This window comes from Ambystoma mexicanum, chromosome 2q (assembly GCF_040938575.1).
Source record: "Ambystoma mexicanum isolate Mex_15411 chromosome 2q, UKY_AmexF1_1, whole genome shotgun sequence".
Lineage (NCBI taxonomy): Eukaryota > Metazoa > Chordata > Amphibia > Caudata > Ambystomatidae > Ambystoma > Ambystoma mexicanum.
Window position 1 is genome coordinate 313,947,666 of NC_090924.1, and position 17,012 is coordinate 313,964,677.

Below are 17,012 nucleotides of genomic sequence, written 5' to 3' on the forward strand. Positions count from 1 at the left end.
TGTTCAGTTTAAACACAAGATGGAGTGTAGTAGAATTGACTGGAAAATAACAAAAATAGTCCTCAGCACAAACATTTTTTTAAAGTTATGAACTGTTTGTAACTAACCTTTTTTTTTTCTCTTTGCAACTTTTTTGACTCGACCTTCAACATCTGCACGCTGTAGCTCCGATACGTTTCCGCATGTCCTCCCTTCCTCTTGCGCTGCAACGACTATATTTTCTGTATCCCCATAGACAGCACGGAATGAGGCTCCATCGTCTCCCTGAAACATAGTACTTTCATTACTATGTATCAAAATATTGTTAGCATAAAACACACGTGAGGGCGAACACACAGGTACATCTCAATAGCCAAACACGATTTAAACATTGTGTGCAACAATCAAACGACAAGTATTCGACCAGTGATGATCTATTTCGATGGAACTGTCAGTATCCATACCTCTGGCTCTGCATGGACTGCCATGAATGGTTGTATTGGAGAGGAGGCATCCGCATCTCCCTGAAACACAGTACTTGCATTAGTATGGTTTTCAATATTGGAAACACAACACACACTTGGGGTCGACGGCACAGGTACATATAAAGAGATAACCACAAATGATGCATTGTCCAAAAGAATCAAGGGAAATCCAAATATGATCACATTTCATCGACTTATTTCAACGATTCCTTTACATCTGCATCATCTAAATGAGATGTTGTGATTGTGGTGGAAGCTCCATCGTCTCCCTGAAACACAGAACTTGGATTAGTATGGTTTTCAATATTGGAAACACAACACACACTTGCGGTCGAACGCACAGGTACATATAAAGAGATAACCGCAAATGATGCATTGTCCAAAAGAATCAAGGAAAATCTAAATATGATCACATTTCATCGACTTATTTCTCCGATTTATTTACATCTGCATCATCTAAATTGGATGTTGTGATTGTAGTGGAAGCTTCGTCGTCTCCCTGAAACACAGCACTTGCGTTAATAGGGAAGAAAGTATAGCAAATGGAATCACGTTATATGATCATGCATGATGGAGCTGTCATTATCCATACCTCGTGCTGCTGAAGAATATCTATGGATGTTACAAATATAGTGCGCACTTCCGAAAGCTGTTGCGCCGATTCGTATACGCATGGTCCCGCTTCCACTTCCCCTGGAATTACTTGAATGTCAGGCTCTTCATCAAGTGCAGGGGTTGACGCTCCATCAACTGCCTGAAACATAGTACTTGCATTAGTGAGGATTACAATAGTGAAAACATAACACACACCTGGGGTCGACAGCACAGGTACATATCAATGGCTAACCACGAATGAAACATTGTGTAGAACAATCAAACAACAAGAATTCCAGCTCTGATGATGACGCTCGATGGAGCGGTCAGTATCCATACCTCCTGCTGTTGAAGAACATCTAGAAATGTTGTAGATGTGGCGGACGCTTCAGCATCTCCCTGATAGACAGTACTTGCATTAGTATGGATAACACTTATTATAACTGAAAACAAACACCAGTGGACGATAACTAAGGTGTATATCAATTGGAAAGCACTAACCAAACATTCGGTAAAATGATTACACGATAAAATAAAAATATTACTTGACATGCATAAAACAGGTCTGTAGCGGATTAGCCTAGTAAGATTACCTGATACGCGCTAGAAGTGGTTGATAACTGCGACCACGTCAAGGATGTAGAATGTTCTTGCTTCAGATTCAAGGGATAGTCAAGAAGTTGTAAAGGTAAATTAATGATTGATAATGAAATGCCAATATTAAAAATAGCCATGTAAGGTGACAGAATACTTGTAAAATGCTCAATACAGCACAGTTCCCTGTTCCCATATATATACATTGCGTTTATGGGTTATGAAATCGAAAAAGAATATATTGGTAAATGTCATTATTCAAAAAACTATACACTCATATCAATATCGAAATTATTACAAGGGATAGAACACCTACAATATCAATTAATCCATTCGGATACCTACACACTACCGCAATGCCTAAAGCTAAATACGGACACTTGACTCACCGGTGGCGGAATGTGGACGAATAGAGTGGGAATAGCGTTTGAGCAATTTCCGTGTCGTTCGCCGTTTATTCTTCTTTGTTACCCAAGATGTTGTGTACATGTCCAAGGAAAAGTGTCGGCTGCAGATGCGGTATCAATCACCCCTCTTGTCCTGTAAGACTTGTTGGACTCTACTTTCCAGCTCATCCAGTGGATATCCGCAATGTCTGACCCATTCTCTCATTCGATCAACAGTTTTCGGGAATACATGCATTGTAGTGCCTTCAGATTTAGCATGGGTCTTCGAAGGGCAACCGCTAATCGAACAGGCAGGCATTGTTGATAAATCTGAAAAGTAAATATCGACATTATTATACAATCTTCAAGAATAAAGATTTGATACAAAAGTAAATGAATCATACAATGATCAATGCAAGGTTTGTTTTGGTCGCAGGAACTATACCAGTTCATTATGTGCGGCTTAGTATTTGCATAAGTTGCAGAAATGTATAAATGATGTGACTAAAAACTGAACATGTGACTCATCCCTTGGATGTTCTGTATTGCACGAGAAGGAAACATGCTTACATTATAGACTGGACCCCCGAAGGGTGCAATTCGATAACAGACACAGATGAAAATAAATAGATCTATTGATAGCATAGCAATGGAAACTCAAGTCAATAGCAATGAGACCAATGAACCTAGCACTATTGTGTACTCAACTCGCAAATAGATAGAAATTTAAAAATCTGCGAAATATGACTAGGATACATGGCCTTACCTTGACCAACAAACAGTTGGATTCAGCAAGCAGAGCAGTATGTTGCAGGAGAATAAGTGGGTGGCCACAGGTAGCACACTGATGGGTTTGCTCTAAGCGGTCACAGAAGTTCACGGATAGCACGACGACGAGCAGATTAGCGTAGAGCTCAGTGGTTGCCAGGTAACACGTTCAGGAGTTGACTTGCAAAGCACAAAGATGTTCTCATGAGACATATCAAGTGGTTTATAAAGTATTAGAAACAGGGGTGCGTTTGTGAATGAATGACGTATGTATGTCGTGGTCTTAGGGGGGGCGGCCTGCTTCAAGGGGAGGCCTGGCTGGAGACACGGGGTCTGAGGATGCCATATGACTGATGGCCCCTTGGCGTGGGACACCTTTTGAAGTGCACATGTAGTTTGGCACCTTGGCCTTTCGCGCCCCTGACAGCCCCCCATGCCAGCGCGCATCCACCGGCGCGAACCGCCTTTGATACAGGGGGGTGGGATGGATGGGCCTGGGGCGTGCAGATAAGGCAAAGGAAGACTGCTGAATGGAGACACACTTATGTGGATTGCAGGGGGGCGGCCTGCTTCAAGGGGAGGCCTGGCTGGAGACACGGGTCTGAGGAGGCCATGTGACCGATGGCCCCTTGGCGTGGGACACCTTTTGAAGTGCACATGTAGTTTGGCACCTTGGCCTTTCGCGCCCCTGACAGCCCCCCATGCCAGCGCGCATCCACCGGCGCGAACCGCCTTTATATCAATATATAGTATATCGTCTTTAAATCAATGATAGTATATCGTTGCTTATCAATAACAAATGCCACATACCGGAGATTCTTGTGAGCACAGACCCACACTTCAACCGGTGTATTATAGTGGTCAAGACCCAAGGCCTGTATAATCCAATGGTGATTGTTAGTATAGACATATGTGTGACTTTTATAGAGACATAACCCACTGAAAGAATTTGAACAAGTGTTATTTAGTGCATGCATTATCGAGAATATGTTATGTTAGCTTAGATAGATAGTGACCACCCTGCTTCACAGCGACCAGACCTTCACCCATTCGGATCACAGATGTCTGACGTCCATCCTTGAATGGAGACACACTTGATTCATTTAAAAAATCGAAACAACCGTTGTTAAAATATATGTGGTGTTTTATTTTGTATCTTATTTTGATGACACAAAAATACAAGACTTTAAACATTGTACAGTTCAGGTTGCAGCATAGCGAGAGAGAATCCCCTGTACTGACCGCTGTCACTCGGGAACGTTTCTCTAATGGCACGAACGGCACAGGCGGGTATCACTTTTCGAACGCGGTGCCCAAGCCTCCCGTGGAGCCACCATGTGAAGGAACGATAGGCCACCAGCCTGTACCACCTGTGAAAAGGAATGAAACAAACTGTTTTTAAATTACCAAGATAAGTTTAATAAACGTTTGTTGTCAATGACAATTCTTGTAACTAATGGTATTCTGCACGGACAAATGCTATCTAGACAATGCACACTATTGAACGACTTACATGCGTTACAATGATATGTAGATGTAATTTTGGATATAGTAGAAGAACATGAAATAGGAGTGGCATGACAAGCAGAGTATACTTACTCGTTACTCGGATTACGAGGACGAACAGTTGCACGAAGTTCATGCATAAGCACCATCATTATTCTCAACACGGCCCATGTGAGGCAGGCTGCCCTGAAGTCTGGCAGCTCGGTGATGCATTGCGGTCGTGGCTCGCCTTCCGAAATGTAGGCCAGGCATCCCGAGTTTTCTCGGCAGCAGCAGTTCTCCTCCTCGGTCGGCATTAGCTCGCACCGATTGCATGTGCACCAGGTGGAGACGCCGTCCATTCGACTAGGCCCAGGCTCTTCATCTGTTGATTCGTCCTGCCAACTGCCGTCCGAATCCCCATCGTTTGCGCGTGCTTCCCTTTCCAGTAGTTCCTTCTCGGTATACTCGGGCTCGTACATGTAGGGCATTATTGTAGCCATTGTGTGTTAAACAAACTAAAATAATTTATAGCGGTGGTACTGGTATCTGTTCACATGGGCTACAAGCGGCGAAGGTAGCTGACCAGAGCACTGAAACGAGTCACAGAATACTCAAAGTAACACAGAGAGAGGAATGGAATCGAAAATCTGCTGCTGTGTGTTGTGAAACGGTCTGTTTATACTTATTGAGGAAAGAGGCGTCCTGCCATTTCCATGGCGACACGTCATTAGCTGAAGCACAGCGAATGTTGACACGAAACGTGCTTTGGCGTTGGGAAATGGGCGGTACGAGTCTGCTGATGACAGGCTCAGGGGCGGGGGAATTGATTTAGTGCCGCAAAAACAGGTCAGCCAGGGCGATGGGGGAAAAGATAGGATTATCAGAAAATGGCGGCTCCCTGGTGCTTGTTTTCGCGTGCGTTTAATGGACGAAAACCCAGGTAAGGTCCATAGGAAAGCTTTCTAAAATCGAGCCACTTCGGCTTAAAAAAACATGGCCGACCCGTAGGGACAATAAACATTTTTACTAGACCATGCCTTTAAGTTTGTTGCAGAGCCCAAAGAGCTCCACATACAAACAAAAAAACAATTGCGTAGCAGGGGAACGTGCCCCTGCTGAGAGGCAGGAAGCACAGTCCATGTGCAAATACATCACACATTGGGCTTTGTTGCCTGCCACCGAGGTGAGGGGGCAGCTACCGCAGCTCATAGTTGCGGTCTGCCACTGGGCAATTCTTATCCAAAGGTCCTCATGTATGGGCTATGTCAGTGCTTGCAGCTCACACATAGCTCTGCCAGTGCACATCAACCCAAACAGCCATGTGATCCCAAGACTGGGAACCCACACTCAGCTTTTCCAGTGCACATAGAACAATTGCAATCCTGGTACTGGGTGAACTGCACAACACTCCGACCTTGTAATACCCAAACTAGCCCAGTATTTACATTACAGAAGCTGCTCTACCAATGCACATCAACTAACTGGCAGCACCCATGTGTTCCAACACTGGGAACCCACACATAGCTCTGCCAATGCGCATCACCCTGGTCTCGTACCAATCACACTAATTCAGTATTTACATCACATAAACTGCTCTATCAAGGCATATCAGCCCAACCTTTTGGCACCTATGTCATTCCAGTAGGGGAAGCAACACACAGCTTTGCCAATGTACCTCATTTCATCCTTGCAGCACTTGTGATATTCCAGGTTTTAGATCCCATAGACTGCTCTACCAATGCCAATCACTCCAGAAGCACTGATTCCACTACTGCAACCTGAAACATGTGCACATCTCTGCCAATACACATCTGTCCAACTCGCAGCACTCATACCATTCCAGTACATCAAACCCACAAAGAGCTCTCCCAGTACACATCAACACAGGCCTGCACAGTACACAGCCTTGGTGAGAGGCCCCCGACCCACCCACATATAACTCTGCTAATGTACTACCAGTCTCACAGCATCCATGAAATGCTGGCACTGCAAACCCAAATACAAACAATATAACAAACCATTTTTTGTTTTTCAAGATAAGACGTACAGTATTATATACCTGTTTTTTTCTTAGCATGGCTCAAGGCTCAGCTGGGCCTGTAGACAAGGAAGATAGTTTTTTCCTTTCTCAAGCAGAACGGGTGTCGGCTAGCAGAGAGAATAGGCCATGGGAGCGGGCAAACTACTCCAGCCACTGACCTGCTGCTGCTTGCCATGGTGTCTCCCACACACGCAGCCCAGGGAAAAAACGTTACAATGTATAGCAACCACAGGCCCGGCCTTATTTGTTTTCTTGGCTCAGGCAGGCTTCCTACAGCAAGATGTGACATGAGCTTGATTTTACAGCCGCTAATATGTTATGAGGCAGTCTGCCGGGCGCATGCCCCAGCCCCCTCGGCCTCTGAGCAAATGTGTTGTTCATGGAGGACGGTGGAAGAGGACTTATGGGTGCGAGAAGCTCCAGTGAGCCATGCATGCTACTCATACACGGTGATGAGCACTGCTGGCAATGTGTGCACTTATTACAAAGACAAGCCCACTCTTAGCATGCCTCAAATTCAGGACAATCCAAGCCTGGCTGATGGAAGAGAGATGCTTTTCTCCAAAGCCAAGAACCGAAGCTGCATCCCTGCACAATGGCAGTGACCTTACACCACTCCTCTTGTTGAGGTAGTGCATTGCCACTGTGCTGTCTATCAGGATGAAGACACTGTTCACCTGGATCGTCAAAAAAAAGGCTACAAGTGCCTGATCAGCGTAGCTGGCTGATGTGCTAAAGACCAAACCCAAGCCTGAGATCATCAGGTGAGCACTCAAGCACATCAAGAAGGTATCTGTGAACACAGGCCATGGCAGTTCAAGTGTCTACCATGTCTTGTTGGGTTCACTACAGGATATCCTATGCCACATGATTCAAGATCCGAATGGAGTCTGTCCGGGCCGCCCAAAAAATGAGAACACTGACACCGTAGAAGCCATTGTTGCAATCACATCCATGATCAAGACTCTGGCACCAGGAAAATGCAGGATACCATGAGTCCCAAAAGACGGCGAAAGACTTAGGCTGGGAGAAATTGACTGTACTAGCACTTGTTGACCATCTGAGAGGGTTCTATGTATTTTTGCCGAACAATCTCTAACCAAACATTTATTCACTGCACTTCATTTTTCCTGCAAAAACAGGAGACCACCTCTGCACCGCCCTACCAGACCTTCCCCCCATCTAATATTATTTCACCCAAACGTACGATCTATTTCGTTTTTGGGAAAATGTGGTTAAGTGCGGTCAACCTGCATGTCCTGTACACTCAATACATGGCAAGAAGGCGTGGGGCTAGGGGAAGACCTAGCAGGGGCCTGGCTACTGCTATGAACACCAGCCTATTAATTTGCTCCTCACTATGGTTTGAGGGTGAGGGAATCTGGGCAATGCATGCCTCCTTCGTGGACGGGATCGGGGATGTACTGCTTGTAAATATTTATTGGAACCTGGCAAAACAAACCATTTCTGCATTTCACATGTTAACGCTGACCTTTGACTCTTGGCTAACGGCGGGTTACCAACACGCTATGATTGTGTGTGTGGGGGAGGGGAGGTTTAATGCCTATTGTGCCACCGGGATGACATTAACGCCTCTAGCTAAGCAGAAGGGGGGGGGGGGCAACTATGCCAGGTGGGGCTCGAGCTGGGGCACATTTATGTCTTCATGGGATTTGCAACTACTGGAGATAGAACTTCCCACCAAGGAAGATCTTTTCAATTGGCATAGAGGCAGATCTAAATCATGGTTAGATAATTTTTTGTTTCTGCTTCTCTCAAGGCAAGGTCTACTAACCTGCACGTGCTGGATGCAGGGGTAAGTGATCATATCATCATTCACTTCAACATGAGCAAAATTACATGCAGATCTGACACATGCGATGCCCTAGCGTTGATTACACCACTGAACAACGGGCGGTCATGTCTCTGGGATTCCCAAATGTACAATACATTTAGGAATGACCTAATCCTGAATGCACACAGCGGTGGTCGAGACACCTGAGCTGAGCGGGGTGGCACTACACCTCCCTTAGAGCTGAAGGCCACTGGATTTGCGCATCAGGGATTGTATAGCAAGGGTCACCTCGGACACAGCTAGTCATCTTAAGGGATCCCATCCCCACTTGTTCAATCAAAGAATAAGAGACTCAAAGAGGAGTAAAAGGCGAGCAATCACAGAATTCGCAGAGACAGCAGTCTCCTTAGAGGAATTTGTCAGTCTGAAGAGGCGGGAGTGTCAACGGCACAGGAACCTTGTGAAAGCCCTAAGATACAAACTCCACCTTAGAGATAACCAACATTTGCTGCGGTTGCTTTTAAAGGCTGACAGCAGACCATTTTGGAAGACCATCAACTCTAAAGGGGGGGGGCATATATCATCATTGGTGCCTGATGTCATTCTATAAAACACCTGGGTTCCCTTTGCTGAGGGCAAATTTAAATCTCCAGTGGCTGCCAAGTGCTCCCTTCCTCAATGCGAAAATAGCTACACTTCTGACCCATGCCCTTGGACAATTGATGACATAATATGGGCTTTTAAGAAACGTAAGCCCTCTAGGGCTCCGGGTCCTGACGGACTTTCCCCTTTCTTGCTGAAAAATGATCAGACTGTCTGAGCTGGATGGCTTAAACCTTATTTTGATTCCATCTATGCCACTCATAAGGTCCTGAATTCATGGACGCAGTCCATCGTTATTCCCATCTTTAAGAAAGGTGATCCTCATGATCCAGCCAACTATTGGCCCATCGCTCCGATTGACTCTACCTGTAAGTTTGAAGTTTATTTTATTTGTAAAGCGCAACCAGGCCCCTGGGCAACCGGGCGCATAATCTTAGGTACAGGTTACAATATATACAATATGCACAAATTATGATACACGTACATTATAAAGTATATACAAATTAGATATATTACAAGTCATTAGCAAATCATAGGTGGAGGAGCTTCATAAGTTCTGCGTGAAAAGCCAAGATTTGGTAATATTCTTGAAAGTTAGGAACGAAGGCTCTGTTCTGATGGAGGTAGGCAGCGAGTTCCATAGTTTTGAAGCTAGGACAGGGAAGCTCACACCAACCGCTTTTTGGAGTGTGAATCTGGGCAGGATTAGGCTGTGAGTTTGAGCTGATCTAGTAGGTCGTGAGGAGGTGTGGAGTGTAAGACGAGCGGAGAGTTAAGGTGGGGCTTTGTTGTCCAAGCATTTACGAGTCAAGGCTAGTGTTTTCAGGGCAATTCTTTGTTTTACCGGGAGCCAACGTAGATCAGATCTGACATTGGAAATATGAGACTGTCTGGGGATATGGAGTGCTGCCCTAATGGCATTATTTTGGATGGTTTGCAGTTTATTGAGGTTAGACTGGCTAGTCCCTAGGTAGAGGGCACTACAGTAATCGATTTTGGACATGATGAGTGTTCTTGCAAGGGTAATGCAGTTATGAGGGTTCAGAAAAGGTCTGCAGGCGGTGATAAGTTTGCATGTATAAGTCGATGCCGACCTTACTGCATTTGTTTGTCTGTTCAGAGAGGGTAGAGTCCAGGTAGACGCCAAGAGTTTTAGTGTCTTTGGAGACCTGGATGTTGTTGCCGTCAATGATGAGACTTGTAGGCTTGGTCTAATGTATTAAGACGTTGAGTTGATCCAAGTAATAAGAGCTCTGTCTTGTCGTCAAGGCATAGTTCGTGTTGAGCCATCCAGGCCTGGATGACCAGATAGACATCATTCAAGGATTTGGTGTCGGTAGTGTAATCACCAGTGATGGGAATGAGTATCTCGGTGTCATCCGCATAGTTAGTGTAGGAGACACCCAGATAATCAAGCACATCGAAGAGGGGTTTGGTGAACACGTTGTAAAGCGTGGACGATACACAAGAGCCTTGAGGGACACCACAATGGATGGGAGAAGGGTCTGCCGATGCAGTGGGTGAGAAGACCCGCATGGACCTATTGCTTAGGAATGAGTGGATCCATGCATTGGCGGAGTCTGAGAAGTGGGCCGCAGATTTGACATGTTGGCAAAGTATTTGGTGGTTAACCAAATTGAATGCCGCGGAGAGGTCAAGGAGAAGGAGTAGCGCTAACTTCCCATATCCTTTAGTGTCTCTATCTGGGTTTTCAGATCATTCAGAGCTGTTTCGGTGCCATGTTTACGACGGAAGCCTGATTGATTGTCTTAGCCCCAGGAGATTGGATTCAAGGTAGTCTTGGATCTGCAGGTATGCTGAACGATCAAGGATCTTGAGCAGGAACGGGACTGTAGTGGTCGGTCTAAAGTTAGTCGGTATGTTGGGGGGGGGTCAAGGGATGGTTTTTTAAGTAGTGGGATCACCCAGGCGTCCTTGAGGTCGTCAGGGACTATGCCCGTTTTGAAGGAGGCGTTTATGAAGGCTGTGATAAAAGGGGCTAGGTCATGAGAGGCTTTCTTGATGATAGGCGCCGGACAAGGGTCACCTTGGCATTTGGAAGGCTTGAGGTTATTTATAATCCTTTCTACTTCAAGAGTAGTGAGAGGGGAGAAGGAAAAAGGTTTATAAGTCGGGTTGGCTTGGCGGGTACTAGATGTGGGAACGGTCTGAGGTTGGTCTAACTGTAGGGACTTTTGTTTGTCACTAATTTTGGTTTGGAGGGTAGCAATTTTGCCCAGGAGTGCTGTCTGCATACTGGTACACCAGTTGCTGTCTTTAGCGCAGGAGTCAGGGGGGGCTGCAGGCGTCTCAAGTTCCTTGAGAATTTTGAATAATTCCTTAGTGTTAGATTGTGCTGACAAGATGCAGTTATTGTAGGAGTCTTTTTTAGCCTGGCATATAGCTTCTTTGTAATTAAGAGTAGCTAAGAAGAGACTGCCCTTGTGGGCGTCAGAGGGGTGACTTTTCCAGCGTGACTCTGCGCTGCGTTTCTCTTTACGTAGCACTCTGAGCTGTGGTGTAAACCATGAGTTGAGGTGCGCATGTTGTTTGGGTCTCCTAAGTTTGAGCAGGGCGATGGAGTTTATGGCTAGGAGCACTGTCTGGTTATAGGTGTCGGCTAAGATAGTAGGGTCCGAGCAAGAGTCAGTGGCGTTTTTGAGGATGGGAAGGATGAGGGGGAGTAACTTATCAGGGGTCATGTTCTTTTTATTTCTGGTAGGGATGGCTGGAGCGACGGGAGGCGTAGGTAGAAGAGTTGCTTCAATGTTGAAGGTGATTATATGGCGGTCAGACCAGGCGCAAGGGATGTTCGAAAGCAGGTTGATGTTGCAGTTGGTGTTGCTTAGCCAATCTAAGGACCGCCCTTTGATGTGTGTAGGTTCTTCTATATGGTGTGAGAAACCTAAATCCGTTAGGGTGTTGGCAAGGTCTAGGGCCGCAGGGTCATTAGGGTCTTGGTAGCCTAGATTGAGGTCTCCAAGGATGATGGTTTGCAAATTAGTTTTCTCTTTGTCAAGTACTAAGGAGGAGATGTCATCCACAAACGATGTGGGGGGGGCAGGTGGTCTGTAAATTAGATGAATGGTGGCCGTTTGGATGGCCGATAATGGAAGTTTGACAGAGAGTAACTCAGCAGATTCCAGATTAGTGCCCGGTAGGGTTCTAAGTCCTAGTGAGTTTTTGTGGATGAATGCGATACCGCCGCCTCTAGAGGTGCGGTCACACCTGGAAATGGAGTATTCCGGGAGAATGGCCAAAGAGAGTGCCGGGCCCGAGGCAGGGTGCAACCAGGTCTAGGAGATGGCAATGAGATCAAGCTCCTGAGACTTGAAGGGATCTGCAATGTCCAGTGCTTGAGCTGCTAGGGACCTTGCATTGACCAAAGCGGCCTTAATCCGTCCGGCTTTGCTTGGAGTGGCAAGGGTTGTCTGGGGGCACTGAGGAGTAGGTGAGATGGTGGTCTGGGGGGACGGGCTGGGCGTCAAGGTTTTCAGGTATGCGCTGGAGTACATGGGGTGTCCCTTCATGCCCATAAATCTAGTACCTAATCTTTTGTTTCTTGGGAGGGTAGAGCAAGGTAGGTAAGGTGTGGTTTTTTTTAGTGAAGTGGTGAAGCCATAAGGCAGGGTCATTGAGGTAAATGTTGGGATGTTGAGGCTCAGTGCTCAGGTACGTGTCCGAATGTCTGTAGGTAGGGGCCATGGTCCCAGTCCACAGAGTGCTAGGTGTAGTTGAACTGGCTGATGGTAAGTGGAACGCACAGGTGGATGCCCACAGTAAGAAGGGTACTCTCAGTAAGGAGAGCAATAGCCTTTGGGAGGAGGGGTGTGGTAACATGTTACCAGTGTTGAGATAATGGTGAGGTACCAGGCAAGTGTAGTGGTCGCTAGCTAGGATTGCAGTCAGTCCTAGGATTCGGAGGGGTGGTTAGGCGAAGGCATGTGGCGGAGCACACACACAGTGCAACGTGTAGAAAGGCTAAAGTCAATAGAAGCTGCAGGGCACAACTAAACTAGATAAAGCTAACACGAAGCAGAACACACCGTGTCTGAATTCAAGTGTAGGCGCAGGGAACATCTAGGCTAGTCAATGCAAACACAGAGGCTAAGTGCAATTGTAGGCGCAGGGCACATCTAGGCTAGTCAATGCAAAACACACAGATGCTAAATGCAATTGTAGCTGCAAGGCCCATGTGGGCTAAATGATGAGGACAATGCGGAGCGGGTAATGCTGTACAATGCCCGACAGATAATGAAGTCCTTAAAACTATGCGGAGGGCAGATAGTGGGCTAGAATGAGTCAGAAACAACCGTGGCAATGAGACAAAGTACTGAAGTCTGAATGACCGACAATGCGCTGAGATCACCAGGGTAGTAATGTACCTTGAGGCTGAGTGCAGGGTAGTAGGTTACCTTTGCACTGGAAAGTTGCCAGGCACCGCTGGTTTAGATAGGCAGGAAGAGAAGATGGAGATCAGGGCAGCCTGCAGGGAAATGGTCATGGGGACATCGCCAAGCGCCGGTTGCGCTCGGTCAGCTCAGTCAGAGCTTTAGCCTTCTTTCCTCGCCTTCCTTCCGGATGCCGGCTTTCGCCTGCCGGCGAATCGTGTTGCTTATTACAGGGAGGGTATCAACCAATCACAATGCGGCTAGAATCCTGGAGGGGCCAGGCAGGGGTGGTGAGGACACGTCGATTCAAGGGCGGCAGCCATCTTTGGATGTGAAAGCACCTTGTGTGCTCCAATGGTGGATTCTTGCAGTAAATGAGCAAGAGAGCACTAGCTCTGTATAAGAGTGTGCAGGTGACTAAAACAAATAGAATGCGGTATGTGCAACCCGCACAGGAAATGCAAGTGCTGATTACAGCGGGGCACGGAGGGCCTTAGGGACAGCTGATCATGAGTCCCAAGCTTACCTCAGATCCTGTGAGGGTCGAGGGGTGCTGCTCCTGCAGAGCACCGAGGCGCTGGGAGTTCTTGCTCCCGGCGGCATGGAAGGTGAATGGTAAGGTAATGTGTAAGGTAAGGTGTTTTCCTCCTTGCTGCTTAGAGACCTGAACACCTATCTAGCAAAGGATAATATTTTTTCTCGCTTTCAGGTAGGTTTCAGGCAGCAGGTCGGTACTCCCCTCAATGCTACATTAACTAAACATCTGTTGCTTTCAGACAAGGCATCTCAGGGGGGCACCATCTATATGACCTCCTTGGATCGATCGTCGGCCTTTCACTGTGTGGCGCGCCAGCAGCTTTGGGACAAACTGCTTAAACTCAAAATGCCCCACAAGTTAGTTTACCTAATGACACCATTGCATTTCAATTCCACTCTAAGGATTTGCCTTCACAAAGAGGGGGCTGTCGCTAAACCCATTCATGTTTCTCTGGGCTTAAGACAGGGGTGCATCCTGGCACAGACCTTGTTTAATTTGAATTTGTGTGACATTGATCATTTGTGGGAGAGACAGGATCTGATTGCGGTAAGGTTTGGACACCTGAGATTATACCGGCTGGCCTTTGCGGATGACATTATTTCTGATCGGAAACCGCAGGGCCTTCAAAGCAAACTAACATCTTTGAGGCCTACACCTCATTGAACAATCTGGCCATCAGTGGCGCTAAATCTAAGGTGGTGATCTTCTCAAGATTTAAGAACCCTAAGGTGATGCAATGATGTGTGGGGGTGGAAACTGTTGAAAGGGTGTCATCCATGCGATACCTGAGCTACAACTTATCCAACACAGGTTCCACTGAAATGTGGATAGGCGCACTAAAGGAGAAGCTGGCTCCTCTATTATCTTATATGAAGTGTATTTTTTCCAAACTATGTAGGTTTTCTATCTTGCCAATTCTTAAATTGTATCTGGCCAAGATAGAGCCGGTATTGCGATAGGGGCTAGATTTGGCTTCCGTAGACCTTGGCGCCTGCCTGAATGTAATACAGGGGACCATCTGGAAAAAGGTGATGGGACTTTCCCTGGCAGTGCCGAATGGTATTATCAGGCATGAATAAACCTTAAAATTGTTACAGGCTAGATTTGAAAGGAGATAGTTGTTGTCCTATTTTAAGTTTTTGTGCCCTCCAAGTAACTCACTGTACATGGACCCTGAATCTGATCATGTCACAAGGTTCTGTCCAGTCTGAAAGGGGTTCGGGACAATATGGACACATTACTGGACAAAAAAGGCTGGAATGTGCTGGAGCTCAACGGTAATCCTGATGCAGTTCAGGCCAAGCTATTTAGGGACGATTGGAGAGTCACTACATACCGAGAATATGCAAAGGTCCCCCACAGGTTAGGTCAGCTTCAACCTTACTTAAAATGCTTTCCCTGCCCGAAGTCCTGCACGGTATATATAAGATTTCGGTTGAATCAAATTCATACCTACGAACGCATAAGGAACTGGTACACCAGTGATCCACACAGGGCTGGGTTAGCGGCGACGTGCCGCTTTTGTAAAGCTAATTCCGTGGTGGAGAATCTAAGACACTGGATTCTAGACTGTTACTCTGAGTTCAAGTAGAATAAAGTGTTTTGAGAAAGAACTGTATAGCTTTACCTCGGAATCTTCAAAAGATCTATTGTGGTCATGACTTATGTGGGTTAACAACTTATCTCTTATTAACTTGCTTGTTGGATTTCTAAATTAAACTGAAATGAAGTATCAAGAAATTACGGTTTTAGACATGTGATGATCTATTTTATGATTTAATCTACTGAAAGAGTTTGTTTGTGATGTAACTCTAATGAGTATATGTTATGTCATTTGTTTTCTTTTTCTCTTTGAATGCGTTTCCTTCCTGTTATATTCTGTGTAAGGTTTTGTTTGTAAACCGAACCACAAATAAAAAAATAAAGTGCAGTCAAACACATTTCTGTGATTCTTGTTCGGTAAAAAGACTGGCTACCCCTGAGAGACGTTGATGGCTCTGTGCTTGGTGGAAAAGCCTTTCAAGAGCAAGTATCGGGATGATAGCTCAGGGGCAACATGCTCGCCTTGGAAGCAAGTCAACGTAGAACACAGGTTCGATCCCCGGGTCCGTGCTTAGAAACCTCTGGCTATTAAGCGCGTTATAAATAACCAATTATAATATAATTATAAAAGTATCCAGGAACGTTCTGATGAACTGGAGCAGTTGAGAGTGTGAAAACTGCGACTTTTTAAAATTCAGGAAAAAGCCCAGACTGTGCAACATATGACAAGTGTGGTGTAGGTGGAGCAACACCTGGCATGGTGAGCAAGCTCATATAAGCCAGTCGTCCAGGTAGGGAAAGACAAACCCTCTACCTCCTGAGGTGAGCCCTCACAACCAACATCAGCTTGCTGAAAACCCTTGGGTAGGAGGTTAGGCCAAAGTGGACAACCCGAAACTGGTAATGGGTACCTTGTACCAACAACACCAAGCATTTCATGTGCTTTGGATGGATAGGCAAATGGAAAATAGGATCCTGCAGGTTCGGTGACACCAACCAGTCCTGAAGCTCTAGTGCCTGAAGGAGCTGTATTAGATTCACAATTCTGAATCTGCCTTTCCTGAGGTACTTGTTCAAGCACCTCAAGTCCATGCTAGGCCGAAGCCAGACGCCCTTTTTCAACAATAGAAAATAGTAGGAATTAGACATTTTCCCTTCTTGGAGTTCGGAACTAGCTCTATGCGTGCCTTGTCCAAAGGGAAGCTTTACCTCTTCTAGTAGAAAGGCATCTGGGAGAGATGACTGCCAAGATGGGGGTAGGTCTGGAGGCCAATATAAAAAAGGGGCGACAATAAACCAGTGACGCCACTTGAAGCGCCCATGTGTCAGTAGTAGTGAAATGCCATTCGCAGTGAAGGGTTATCCCTGCTCCCTCCAACAGTGTCAAACTTTGGAGAAAAACCTCCAAGAGGCTTTGCAGCTCAGCTGGAAGGGAATGTGGGCAAAGTTGCTTGGTTTTTCTGAGCTCTTCTACCTTTGCCGGGACAAAAATTCTGTCTGCAAACATTTATGGCATCTGACACGTGTCCACACCCTTCATGAGCATTATTTGTAAAGGGGTGAAAACCATGACTTCTGGAAAAAGATGATAGGAGAAGAGCATGTTGAAGTTTGTTGCACTGTGCAAAGACATTGCAGCTGCCTTTGAAGTTTTGAACTTCTCACGTGACTAATTTGTCTTCGGTCTGAACAGGTTTTGCCATCGGAGGGCACGCCAAGCAATTTGGCTTGGATATCAGGTAAAAACCCTGAAGTCCTCCGCAAAGAATGCTTCCTGCCGACCAATGCCATGCCTATCAACGTGACTA

General features: G+C 46.1%; 1 protein-coding gene and 1 long non-coding RNA gene across 2 annotated transcripts in view; both read right to left on the reverse strand.

Annotated features, from left to right (window-relative positions):
* Nucleotides 1–17,012, reverse strand: part of MEIOB (meiosis specific with OB-fold) — a 1,713,677-nt gene that overhangs the window by 331,310 nt on the left and 1,365,355 nt on the right. The window lies entirely within an intron of this gene.
* LOC138569368 (uncharacterized) lies at nucleotides 1,140–1,808 on the reverse strand. Its single transcript, XR_011303220.1, has 3 exons — nucleotides 1,652–1,808; nucleotides 1,398–1,457; nucleotides 1,140–1,218 (listed from the first exon to the last, which is right to left on the reverse strand). It is a non-coding gene; the product is annotated as an uncharacterized lncRNA (long non-coding RNA).